The 10,956-nt window shown below is 41.0% G+C and overlaps 1 pseudogene; it reads right to left on the reverse strand.

Moving 5' to 3' along the window:
- Positions 1-397: 397 nt before the first annotated feature.
- LOC149443531 (uncharacterized) lies at positions 398-4,776 on the reverse strand (annotated as a pseudogene).
- Between the last annotated feature and the right edge of the window lie 6,180 nt (positions 4,777-10,956).

Below are 10,956 nucleotides of genomic sequence, written 5' to 3' on the forward strand. Positions count from 1 at the left end.
ACGGGAACAGGACACATTCTTACATGAGGGCAGGGCACATGAGTACCTGGGAACAGGGTACATTCTTACACTGGAGCAGGGCAGTAATGGTTTCCTTTTCATAGGTACACAGGGAAGCGGCTGTAATAGTCCTGACTTTGGCGCACTGTTCCCGGCTGGCCCCTCCTCTCTTTTCCATCCTATCATATACAAGCACCTGGGATGCAAAGGAGGGGGGATGGGCCAGTGAGGAAGAGCTGACACATTCTTTGTTTACCTGTACCGCTCTGCATTCAGGAGAAGTGATAGGGGAATGTCTGCAATGAGAATGAGATCTATCAATCAGCAGCTGGCAATTAACAGGTAGATTGCTGTGGAACCCCTGGTGACTTCTCACGGAACCACGGTTGAGAAACACTCATTTAGATAGATCCAGAAAGAGTTGTATGCCATCAAATGGTGCAGAAAGAGAGGTTAGTAAACTTGCTTTGGTGAGAAGTTGTTCTTTCGTTTGGAAGAAATGGACCCGCATGAGCACATCTCTGGGAACAGAGTCCGGCAAGTGTAGTGGCTTGGAGATGTATGCGGTCAATCGTGAGCTCAATTGGTGGAGCTTCTGGTAATAATGCAGACATAAGGTCCCAAACAAATGTATAAAGGTCGGTGGATGAGACAGATCCTGGGACTCCGCACAATATAACATTGTTGCAGAGGGACTCGTCTTCAAGGTCCGCCAGTTTGGTCTTCATCCATAGGTGATCATCTTTAGTTTGTTCATAGACATCCTAAAAATAAAGTGCGTGTACAAATATCACATATGCAAAATAATCATCTGACATAATTACACTCCCACATATAATAACCACTGTGCCAAATATCTCATATAAAGTGTGATCATCTTGCAATATATGACTCCCGCATAATAATTCATTATTATTCATTATAATTCCCTTATAACCCAGGTAGGTATGTTTTTCCTTTACTCTCCAACCTCCAATCTCCTCCACACTCTAATCCAGGTTGGTCTTCCTATTCCTTATACAGCATATCCTCCAAAAATCCAGAAAAAATGCACATCATAGTGTTTCACTTGTATCCACCAACATTTAATAAAAGGTAAGTACACTCACATAAAAAGTGCCCAACTGGGACACTACAGTTGAACAGTTTCCAAAATTCCAAATCTGGCGTTCTAAGGTGACTCACAAGATGGCAGTTTGTAAACTTCTGGTAGTGCGGCTTGACGTCATTGGCCCACCCTACACATTACGTCACAACACGTGACTTCATCAGGGGATATGCTGTATAAGGAATAGGAAGACCAACCTGGATTAGAGTGTGGAGGAGATTGAAGGTTGGAAAGTAAAAGAAAAACATACCTACCCAGGTTATAAGGGAAAAGCGCTTTTTGACCTAAACACCTATAGGTCAAATCCAGGAGGTGAGAGTATATATGTGTGCTGGTGGAGGAGAAATACACAAGGGTGATTTTTAACATTACAGGAAGTTGCATGAATATCTATGAGAATATACTGAATTTTAAAGAGACATTTGCTAATTTTATAAGGACTTGATTTATTATGTGGGAGTCATATATTGCAAGATGATCACACTGTATATGTGATATTTGGCACAGTGGTTATTATATGTGGGAGTTTAATTATGTCAGATGAATATTTTGCATATGTGATATTTGCACACACACTTTATTTTGCGGATTGCACATGTTATGCACTATATAAATTTGCAGCACACGTTATACTACGGAAGTATTGCGCGGCACTGTTTTGGTAAAATGTATCTATATATGTGGGAACGCATCTAGTGTCAGCAGCAGCATCACATTGGAAGAGGGACCATTTATATAATTGCACTGAAGTATTTTGCAATTATTAACATCAACTAAGTCATTAAGAGTTGTGGTACATTCCCCCATTTTGTTTTCTATGTACAAGACTCTGTCTCCCATATTATGCAGGTCAGGAGAGAATTTATGTATGAGAGTAGAGAAATCTGCCATCAAGGAGGATTGTAGGGAGAGAAGCATGCTCTTCATGGTAGTGTCTAGGACTGGCTGATCAGAACTGGGGAAGGACGCTATGGAGGATTGTAGAGCAGTGTCTGCATGTAAGGGATAACATCTTATGATAATGGTGTTATGTCCATCCGCATATGGGTTTCTCTTCCTGTCACTGTGCTTATGGAGGTAGGGTAGGTGGGAGACAGGAGAGCTGCTGTGAGCTCTGATTCTCTATGTGCAGTGTCTGGGAGGTCAGTGAAGTGTTGTGGCCTTCTGTCATTCTTCCTCTTCTGTGATATGGCTGCAGGGGGATGTCCAGGAGGTGTAGATGTGGATGGGCTGGTGGTGGGCTGCAGATGTGGTCTGCCATTGCTCCGTTTCTCTCCCCAGCCATCAGAGCTCTCAGCTTAAGCAGCCATGCTGAACACTCGCAAGCCATGCCCCTACAATGAAACAATATGAATGAAAGCCATTCATTGTGTACAACTGTCATGTAATCGCTGTGATTGGTCATAGTGATCACATGGTACCAAGGCCTGCCTGGTACAATGACCTGTCATCCACTGTGTCCGCTGGACACAGCGGGTGATGGGTTGCACTTCAGCGCTGTCCCTAGTTACTGGGAGGACATCATATGATTTCATATGATGTCCTCCCAGAACTGTAGTGCTCCTGCTAGGCCATCAGTTGCCTATAGGCCAGTAGGAAGAGGTTAATAACCAGGCTCACTTTTGCTACACAATAATTTTGCACAAATAAAAATTAATGACAAAGAATTTCCAGAGCATTACAGGTTAGCTAAAAGTCCACACTGCAGAGCTGCTTGCTTTGCGGCACAATTTGTCTGGCTAACATTTTGGAATGAACTATTAAAAACAGAATGAAGCTCTGTGATGAGTCACTGCGCCAAAATGTTAATATTCTATGTTTCACATTTACTGTACCTGAAAGAAAGAAAAACAGGAATTATGTACAAAACCATTATATATTCCCTTCAAAGGACACCTATGCAGAATGGAGATTAAATGCAGCTCTACTAATATAATTTGCACTTCAGCTGATTGGTGTTATCAGACTTACTTTTTTAAAAGTGAATAATGATTGGTTCAGTCTGGCTGATCAGGAAAGAATTCTCCTACTGCCTGGTGCTTGATTGATGCCCTTACCCATCCTTCAGCACCTCCAGTGTACAAGGATCCACTGTGTCCCTTTGGGAAAAAGGGGAGCACCTTCCCTGCAATTTGTGGTGCCCAAGGTGGGGTCCCACTGCTGTCTCTGGGAAACCAGGTGTCCGTGTTGGTGGTACTGGATGAGAGAAGCCAGAGGTGGCAGAAGCTGAAGAAGAGTCTGGCTCACACTATTATCATTACCCTGAGTAGCCTGCCTGGCAGACCATAAATCTTCTTGCTGAAAGGGAAATATCCATGTCTATAGATGGGGCATAGATGGGAGCTTATGGCTGTAGGCAGATGAAGGGAATCTTCAGGGGAGAGCATTCAAGGAAGAGTGTGAATTAAAGGATAGAGAGGCATTTGCTACCTGAAGGGTGAATGTCCTATAGGGGAGATGGTGGGGATGGTGTAAGTGCCCGATAGATGGAGAAGATGAGGATGTGTTCCAACCAGCCACTGCTGGAGGGTGGGGGGCTGTTATTGTTACAGGCTGCTGCTACCACCAATGCTGGTGGAGATAGTTTATTGGTTCAGCTATCCGCTAGCCACCAAAGCTGAAGTGGGGGGGATTTTTTTAGACTCAGCCACTGACCATCAATACTTCTGACCAATATGATTATTGTCTGGACAATTTCTGGTTTCTCAGTAGTCACTGCCTGGCTACTTTATAAAGTTCTATTTTAAGGTAGGCTGAAAAGCATATGTGATGAAAAAGTTACTTTGTTTAACGATTGTGCTGAGTATTGTACATGCATGCTAGACTCTCTCTTGTGGCATGGTAATGAAAGTACTTTATGTGGGTACAAGGACTGCAGCGTATTTGTGCTGTCAATACAGCAAGTAGGCTCAGGATTTACTTAACCATGCCCCTTTAAGACCCTCCCACTGTGAGCACAATTTAACTACACCCCCCATTTGGTTCACCACTATTCATGCATGCTTCATTTTTCTGCTCTGCCTGGAAGGGAAGAGGGATTTAGTATCTGCACCTTTAGTACCTGCCTGTCAGGATATCGACTTAAATGTATTCTACAAGCTACAGCTTCTACAAGTGTCCATTGTTGTTAGTAAGGGAAAATATCTCTTAAACACAGCTGCCTTCCTCATAGTGGTGCAACTGAAGAAACGTAACAAAGAACTAATGTCAAACTATACAATGATCCATACAATATACATTAGATTGCTCATACCAGTAAGTCAAGGATCTCTGTTTCTCTAAGTACAACTAGAACCACTGGATAGGCAGGCACTTCCTTTGATAGGGTGGCAAGGTTTACATGAAGTAAATGACATTTCTTTTTAGACATTTAACACACATCTGTTCATTAAAAATATCTGTTTATGACTCTAGAGAAAAAAATGAAAGGCTTTAGATGGATTTTAACATAGAATGTGGTAAACCTCAAAGCTGTATGCACTGTGCACTGTATCCTAATAGTCTGAGTGGAATTGTTAAAGAGTTGTAAAAGTTATTTTTTTTTCTAAAATATTAAACATGTTATACTTACCTGCTCTGTGCAATGGTGTTTTACAGAGCATCTCCAAACCTTCTTTTCTGAGGTCCCCTGCTGGCTCTGTCCACTTCTCTTCTGTTTCTGCTCCCATAACAAATCGCTTTCTATGGTGGAAAACATTTGGGCACACTCACAGTGTGGCTCGGCCCTGCCCCACACTCCCTCCTTGATTGACAGCATCAGGAGCCAATGGCTTCCACTGCTGCCTCTGTGTCCTGTGAGTAGAGAAACAGAGAGCAATGCTGCAGATGGACACAGCTCTGGATCGAGAAAGGGCTCAGGTTGATGGTTGATGGTTTTGAATTTATAGAGGTGCGGGGGGGGACTATTTCATGCTTTCAGCTTTGTAGGAACAGTTTTGGGATGCCCCCTTCATGTTCCAACATGACTGCACACCAGTGAACAAAGCAAGGTCCATAAAGACATGGATGAGTGAGTTTGGGGTGGAGGAACTTGACTGGCCTGCACAGAGTCCTGACCTCAACCTGATAGAACAACTTTGGGATGAATTAGAGCGGAGACTGCGAGCCAGATCTTCTCGTCCAACATCAGTGCTTGACCTCACAAATGCACTTCTAGAAGAATGGTCAAACATTCCCATAGACATACTCCTAAACCTACTGGACAGCCTTCCCAGAAGAGTTGAAGCTGTTATAGCTGTAAAGGGTGGGCCAGCTCAATATTGAACCCTACAGACTAAGACTGGGATCATTCTATTGAAAAATAAGTACTATATTCTTTATTAGTTGGGTGGGAAGGAAGGACAATATTAACTATTTTATTTATGCCCAGAGTTAGGCTTTAACTTTAAAAAACCTCACTGACAGCACGTTTAAACACCTCAATTTACTTCATGGTTATTGTAATTGACATAGCAATAGTAACCATATCCCTGTTATAATGTTAATTTACCAATTCATTCTGAAAAGTAAATAGTGGAAATTCAAGACCTCCAGAAGCAGCCCACACATAGCTTTGTGTTTAATCCTATATAACCTAGGGTTGCCTTATTTGGGGACTAATTAGTTAGCATAGCAAAAAATTTACATGTTCAGTTCACAAACATAAGTATCACACTGGTATGAAATAATTATTTTTCTGCTTGAACAGAACATTTACCTATTGATAGCCTTTATTTAATGTCTAAAACCAAATCCCTCTGTACCTCTTTTCACCTAGGTTTTACCTCATTTTGGTCAGATGTACAGACCCTGCCCCCACGAAAAAAAAATACTACTTAACTACCAAAAGTGGCATACTATATTAAACTTTTCTTCCAACCTCTAAATGATTTATAGTGTTTAATATGATGAACTAGATGTTAAATAGCTTTTCGTGATATTGGGTGTCCCAAAGTGCCTTATGCCTTTTTAGGATCCTAGGGAGATAAGAAAGGGAGAGATAGTGAAGGAAATTCACCTTTCTTGCTATATAAACTGTCAGATTTCTGATAAATGTACAACAGTCAATAGCTCTGTGGGGCTCACATAAACAAACATAGGACAGAGAAGGTGGTCATACAGATAATGTCATTGTGTCTTTATAGATTTCATGCAGGGAAAGTCAGATATGTCTCCGGCAATGAGTTGACATTAGAAAAATTGTTGTACAATTTTGAATTTATTGATTTTAAATATTTTGTCATTTGTCATTATAATTTAAACCTCTTCTAAGCTCTATTTTCAAGAAAATAATCCCTATATATTGATAATTAGCCAAAATGTTGTTAATCACTAAAGGGAAAAATCTTTGGCGCTGCTATCATTCAATTAAATAGGGAATCCCCATTGCTTTAAACTCATATTGGCCTGACTAACATCAGAAATTTAAGTAACCATTTAACATCCAACACATTAGAAAAGTAAAATGGATTTGCTAGCACTTCACTGATTTATTGGTTTCCGAAAGGTAATAATTCCTAAAATAATATATATGTGACTTTTCTATGAACAAAATACATCAAATCAAAATGCAAAACCAAAATAATATAAAATATAAAATTATAAAAATTATCTGCAAAAAAAATCTGCAAAAATTATGTCCAAAGTCCCACCGTGTCCAAAAATAAAATCAAATCAAAAAGTCCCAAAAGGAATCCCCCAAAAAAGATAATCCTCACAAGTGTAAACACAAAAACTTAGACTTTTTCTTCTTCTTTCATCACCAAAACCTTCTTAATACCCGCAAATTCTGATATTCATATACCTCAAAAAAAGAAAAAAACTCGACATAGTGTCATACCTTAAATAATGAAAACACACGTGCCACTCGCTGTGCAGCATGCAAGATATTAACTAAACGTGTAAACTCAAACCAAGTGTCAAAACACATAAAATAAGTGAAATGACAGTATGAGTGAAAGCACATACAATATGTGAAAAACCACTCCACAAATAACACTCTAATATAGGGTGATAAATGAAAACCAAATCCCAACTCTCCAACTCTAATATGGATGGGTAATTACCCTATAGCAGAAACAGCAAGGCAGATTAACCACTCTGGGTTACACTCTCCTCTCCTCGATTTTCTCCCAGGACTAGGGTCACTTCCTCCACTTTCCTCCAGAGAACCAGTCAGTGAAACAGATAAGTGAAATGGCAATATGAGTGAAAGCACATTCACCCTATAGTAGAAACAGCAGGGCAGACTAACCACTCTGGGCCACACTCTCCTCTCCTCGACTTTCTCCAAAGACTAGGGTCACTTCCTCCACCTTCCTCCAAAAACCAGTCACAGTGTAAGAGATAATCTTCTTTATTGATAACTCACATAAAATTCGTGGTAACAGCTCCTCCTCACAAGCAGTGTGCACATGGACAGGTTCAGGGAAACATAAACCGCATGTTCCCACTTCCAAAATGGCCGCGATCGCACTTCCGGTCAAACGTCGATGCGTATGACGTCACGTGTCCCTGACGCGTTTCGTCACTTCCTTTGACTTTTTCAGAAGGCCCTTCTGAAAAAGTCAAAGGAAGTGACGAAACGCGTCAGTGACACGTGACGTCATACGCATCGACGTTTGACCGGAAGTGCGATCGCGGCCATTTTGGAAGTGGGAACATGCGGTTTATGTTTCCCTGAACCTGTCCATGTGCACACTGCTTGTGAGGAGGAGCTGTTACCACGAATTTTATGTGAGTTATCAATAAAGAAGATTATCTCTTACACTGTGACTGGTTTTTGGAGGAAGGTGGAGGAAGTGACCCTAGTCTTTGGAGAAAGTCGAGGAGAGGAGAGTGTGGCCCAGAGTGGTTAGTCTGCCCTGCTGTTTCTACTATAGGGTGAATGTGCTTTCACTCATATTGCCATTTCACTTATCTGTTTCACTGACTGGTTCTCTGGAGGAAAGTGGAGGAAGTGACCCTAGTCCTGGGAGAAAATCGAGGAGAGGAGAGTGTAACCCAGAGTGGTTAATCTGCCTTGCTGTTTCTGCTATAGGGTAATTACCCATCCATATTAGAGTTGGAGAGTTGGGATTTGGTTTTCATTTATCACCCTATATTAGAGTGTTATTTGTGGAGTGGTTTTTCACATATTGTATGTGCTTTTACTCATACTGTCATTTCACTTATTTTATGTGTTTTGACACTTGGTTTGAGTTTACACGTTTAGTTAATATCTTGCATGCTGCACAGCGAGTGGCACGTGTGTTTTCATTATTTAAGGTATGGCACTATGTCGAGTTTTTTTCTTTTTTTGAGGTATATGAATATCAGAATTTGCGGGTATTAAGAAGGTTTTGGTGATGAAAGAAGAAGAAAAAGTCTAAGTTTTTGTGTTTACACTTGTGAGGATTATTTTTTTTGGGGGATTCCTTTTGGGACTTTTTGATTTTATTTTATTTTTGGACACGGTGGGACTTTGGACATAATTTTTGCAGATATTTTTTTGCAGATAATTTTTATAATTTTATATTTTATATTATTTTGGTTTTGCATTTTGATTTGATGTATTTTGTTCATAGAAAAGTCACATATATATTATTCAGTTGGCCTTCAAGGGTGAAGGCAGATCACTTTTCTGGGATATTATAGGTTGAAGTGTTGTAATATAGAAGTATAAATTCCTAAAATACTTTTGAATTGTCTTTAGGAATATTCTTCATAATTTTACTACCGGTCATTAAAAATATAAGTTTTAATTACTGTTTTGTGATTAAACACTAACACGCTTTTAGAAATAAGTGTGAAGATTTTTTCAGTCAGTAAAGCTAAAAGTGTTTTACTTTACTGTAACACGTTTAAAGCATTAAAAGGAAAGTTTGTAACTAGCAATTTCACATTTAAAGTGGTATTAGGCTCTTCTACATTTTTTATGGAACCTTGCCAGTTTTATGCCATAATGTGCTGGCATGCACTGCATATTAGCATATTATGGAAACGTACCTGTCAAATGCGTCCTTCCGGTGCTGCATTGTCACTGCTCTAGCTAGTCCCAGGTGCTTCCATCTTCACCTGGTCTTCCTTCGGGTTCATTCTCTCAGGCCACTTGAATGGCTGGGCTATGAGGACATCACTCCTGCACATGCTCAGAGGAGTCACTTCACCAAAGTACAGGCCAATGCTGTCTATGTGGTCTGAGCTGCACAAGTATGGATCATATTACATTATTGCTGTACCATTACCCACTTAGGAGTTGCAAGAGATTTGGGATCCCCTATAGTGCTGATCAGCCAGGAAACACACATTTTCTGTTCAGACTTGCAGCCAGGACTGGGACCAGTCCTTGAGCTTGTTTTGATGTTTTATTAAGGGTTAATAAAACTTGGATAGGGAAAGGGGTGTACGGGATGGCCAATGGAACTGGAACCGAGGACAAACTTCCTGAAACTATTTACAAGTTTGTACAGCAAAATATCCTCTTCTGGAGAGCTAGTCAGCCTCTCCCAGTGTACCACCCCAGACCCCAGACTCTCCTCTATCTGACTGCCTGGAGGCTTCCCTGAGCAGGGGATCCGGTGTCTGCTACTTAAAGACAATAGGACAGTCCTGGGCAGCAACTAATCTGGTTTCCCACCAGAGTGTTCCTTCCTTTATCTGGCCCAGGGAGTGCAGGCCTACTCGCTCAGTCCTTCTCCTGTGCTTTTGCTGGGTTAGTGGCTGCCATCAGGCCTTCTAGCTTGGCCACTCCTTCCCTGCCTCCAGCCTCATAGTCTCTCAGTCTTCCACCCAAACTCTCTTGCTGCTGAACAGGCTCAGTCACTTTTAAGGGTTGCCCTGGCCCCTTGCCAAGCCTCCTGTTGAGTATTGGCCAGGCTCCCTCAGAAATGCAGATCAGCCACTCCTCAGATCCACCCACTGCTTCTAGACTTTCTCCAAAGTTCTAGAGCAGGGGGAAATTCCAGAGGGCTGATCTGCCTCTCAGTCCTGACCACAAATTGACCCCAGCTAACTATTACTCCCAGACTTCTACTGAGCCCTAGCTACCAATTGGAGTCTAGCTCCCCATAGCTAACTAGGAGGGTTTTAAATTACTGACAGGCCAGGAGAGGTATTTATGACAGAACAGACCAGTAGGGTCTCTTCTGTTATAAAAACTATGAAGCATGCATAGCAAAACTGCAGAAAAAAAATCTACCTTTAAGAAAACTTTTTCAAGTTGCTTTGCAAGACCTGTGATAGTCTTCAAGACACCCACAGCAGCTATGTAAATGGAATGCCATGACAAATTAAAGGGGTTATTAGTGGCACACTACTTGCTGTGTGGCCAAACATGGAATAAATTATGGCAAGTTTTAATAGTGACAGGTATGCTGTTTTTTTTGGGTGTTTTTTTTAAATATGGGTCTTTAAACAAACAGTGGTGACTTGACAATACTTGGGCAACAAATGGGCCACAAATAAGAAATCTTGACCATATGAGCATATGTTTTAAAATAGTTCAGAAAGTCCTACACTATGGACACACACACACAAGTAGCTTCTACCAGGCTTCTGCAGGTTTTGAACAGTTTTCAAATAGCGCTGAAGTTTGTTGAAAGCATGCTAGAATCTTCATGAAAGTGAAAGCACTACCATTAAGATATGTGTTTAACTTCAGCTCAAACTGAAACTTAAGGATTCTCTACAGAAGGCTACTCAAAGCTTGCTAACATTTTGGAAATCCTGGGTATATCTTTGCTGTACACACTTTTCTATAAACTGAAGCCCATATGTACAAGGTATTAGGAAGCCTTTTTGATCCTAATTCTGACAGCTTCGAACCTACATTCCAATTGGCTTGTATGAGGAAGGAGAAGTAGTTCTAACAAACAAATCATTCATAGGCC

Source organism: Staurois parvus, unplaced genomic scaffold (assembly GCF_062004578.1).
Source record: "Staurois parvus isolate SC_StPar_1 unplaced genomic scaffold, SC_StPar_1.0 ptg000850l, whole genome shotgun sequence".
In the NCBI taxonomy this organism is placed as follows: domain Eukaryota; kingdom Metazoa; phylum Chordata; class Amphibia; order Anura; family Ranidae; genus Staurois; species Staurois parvus.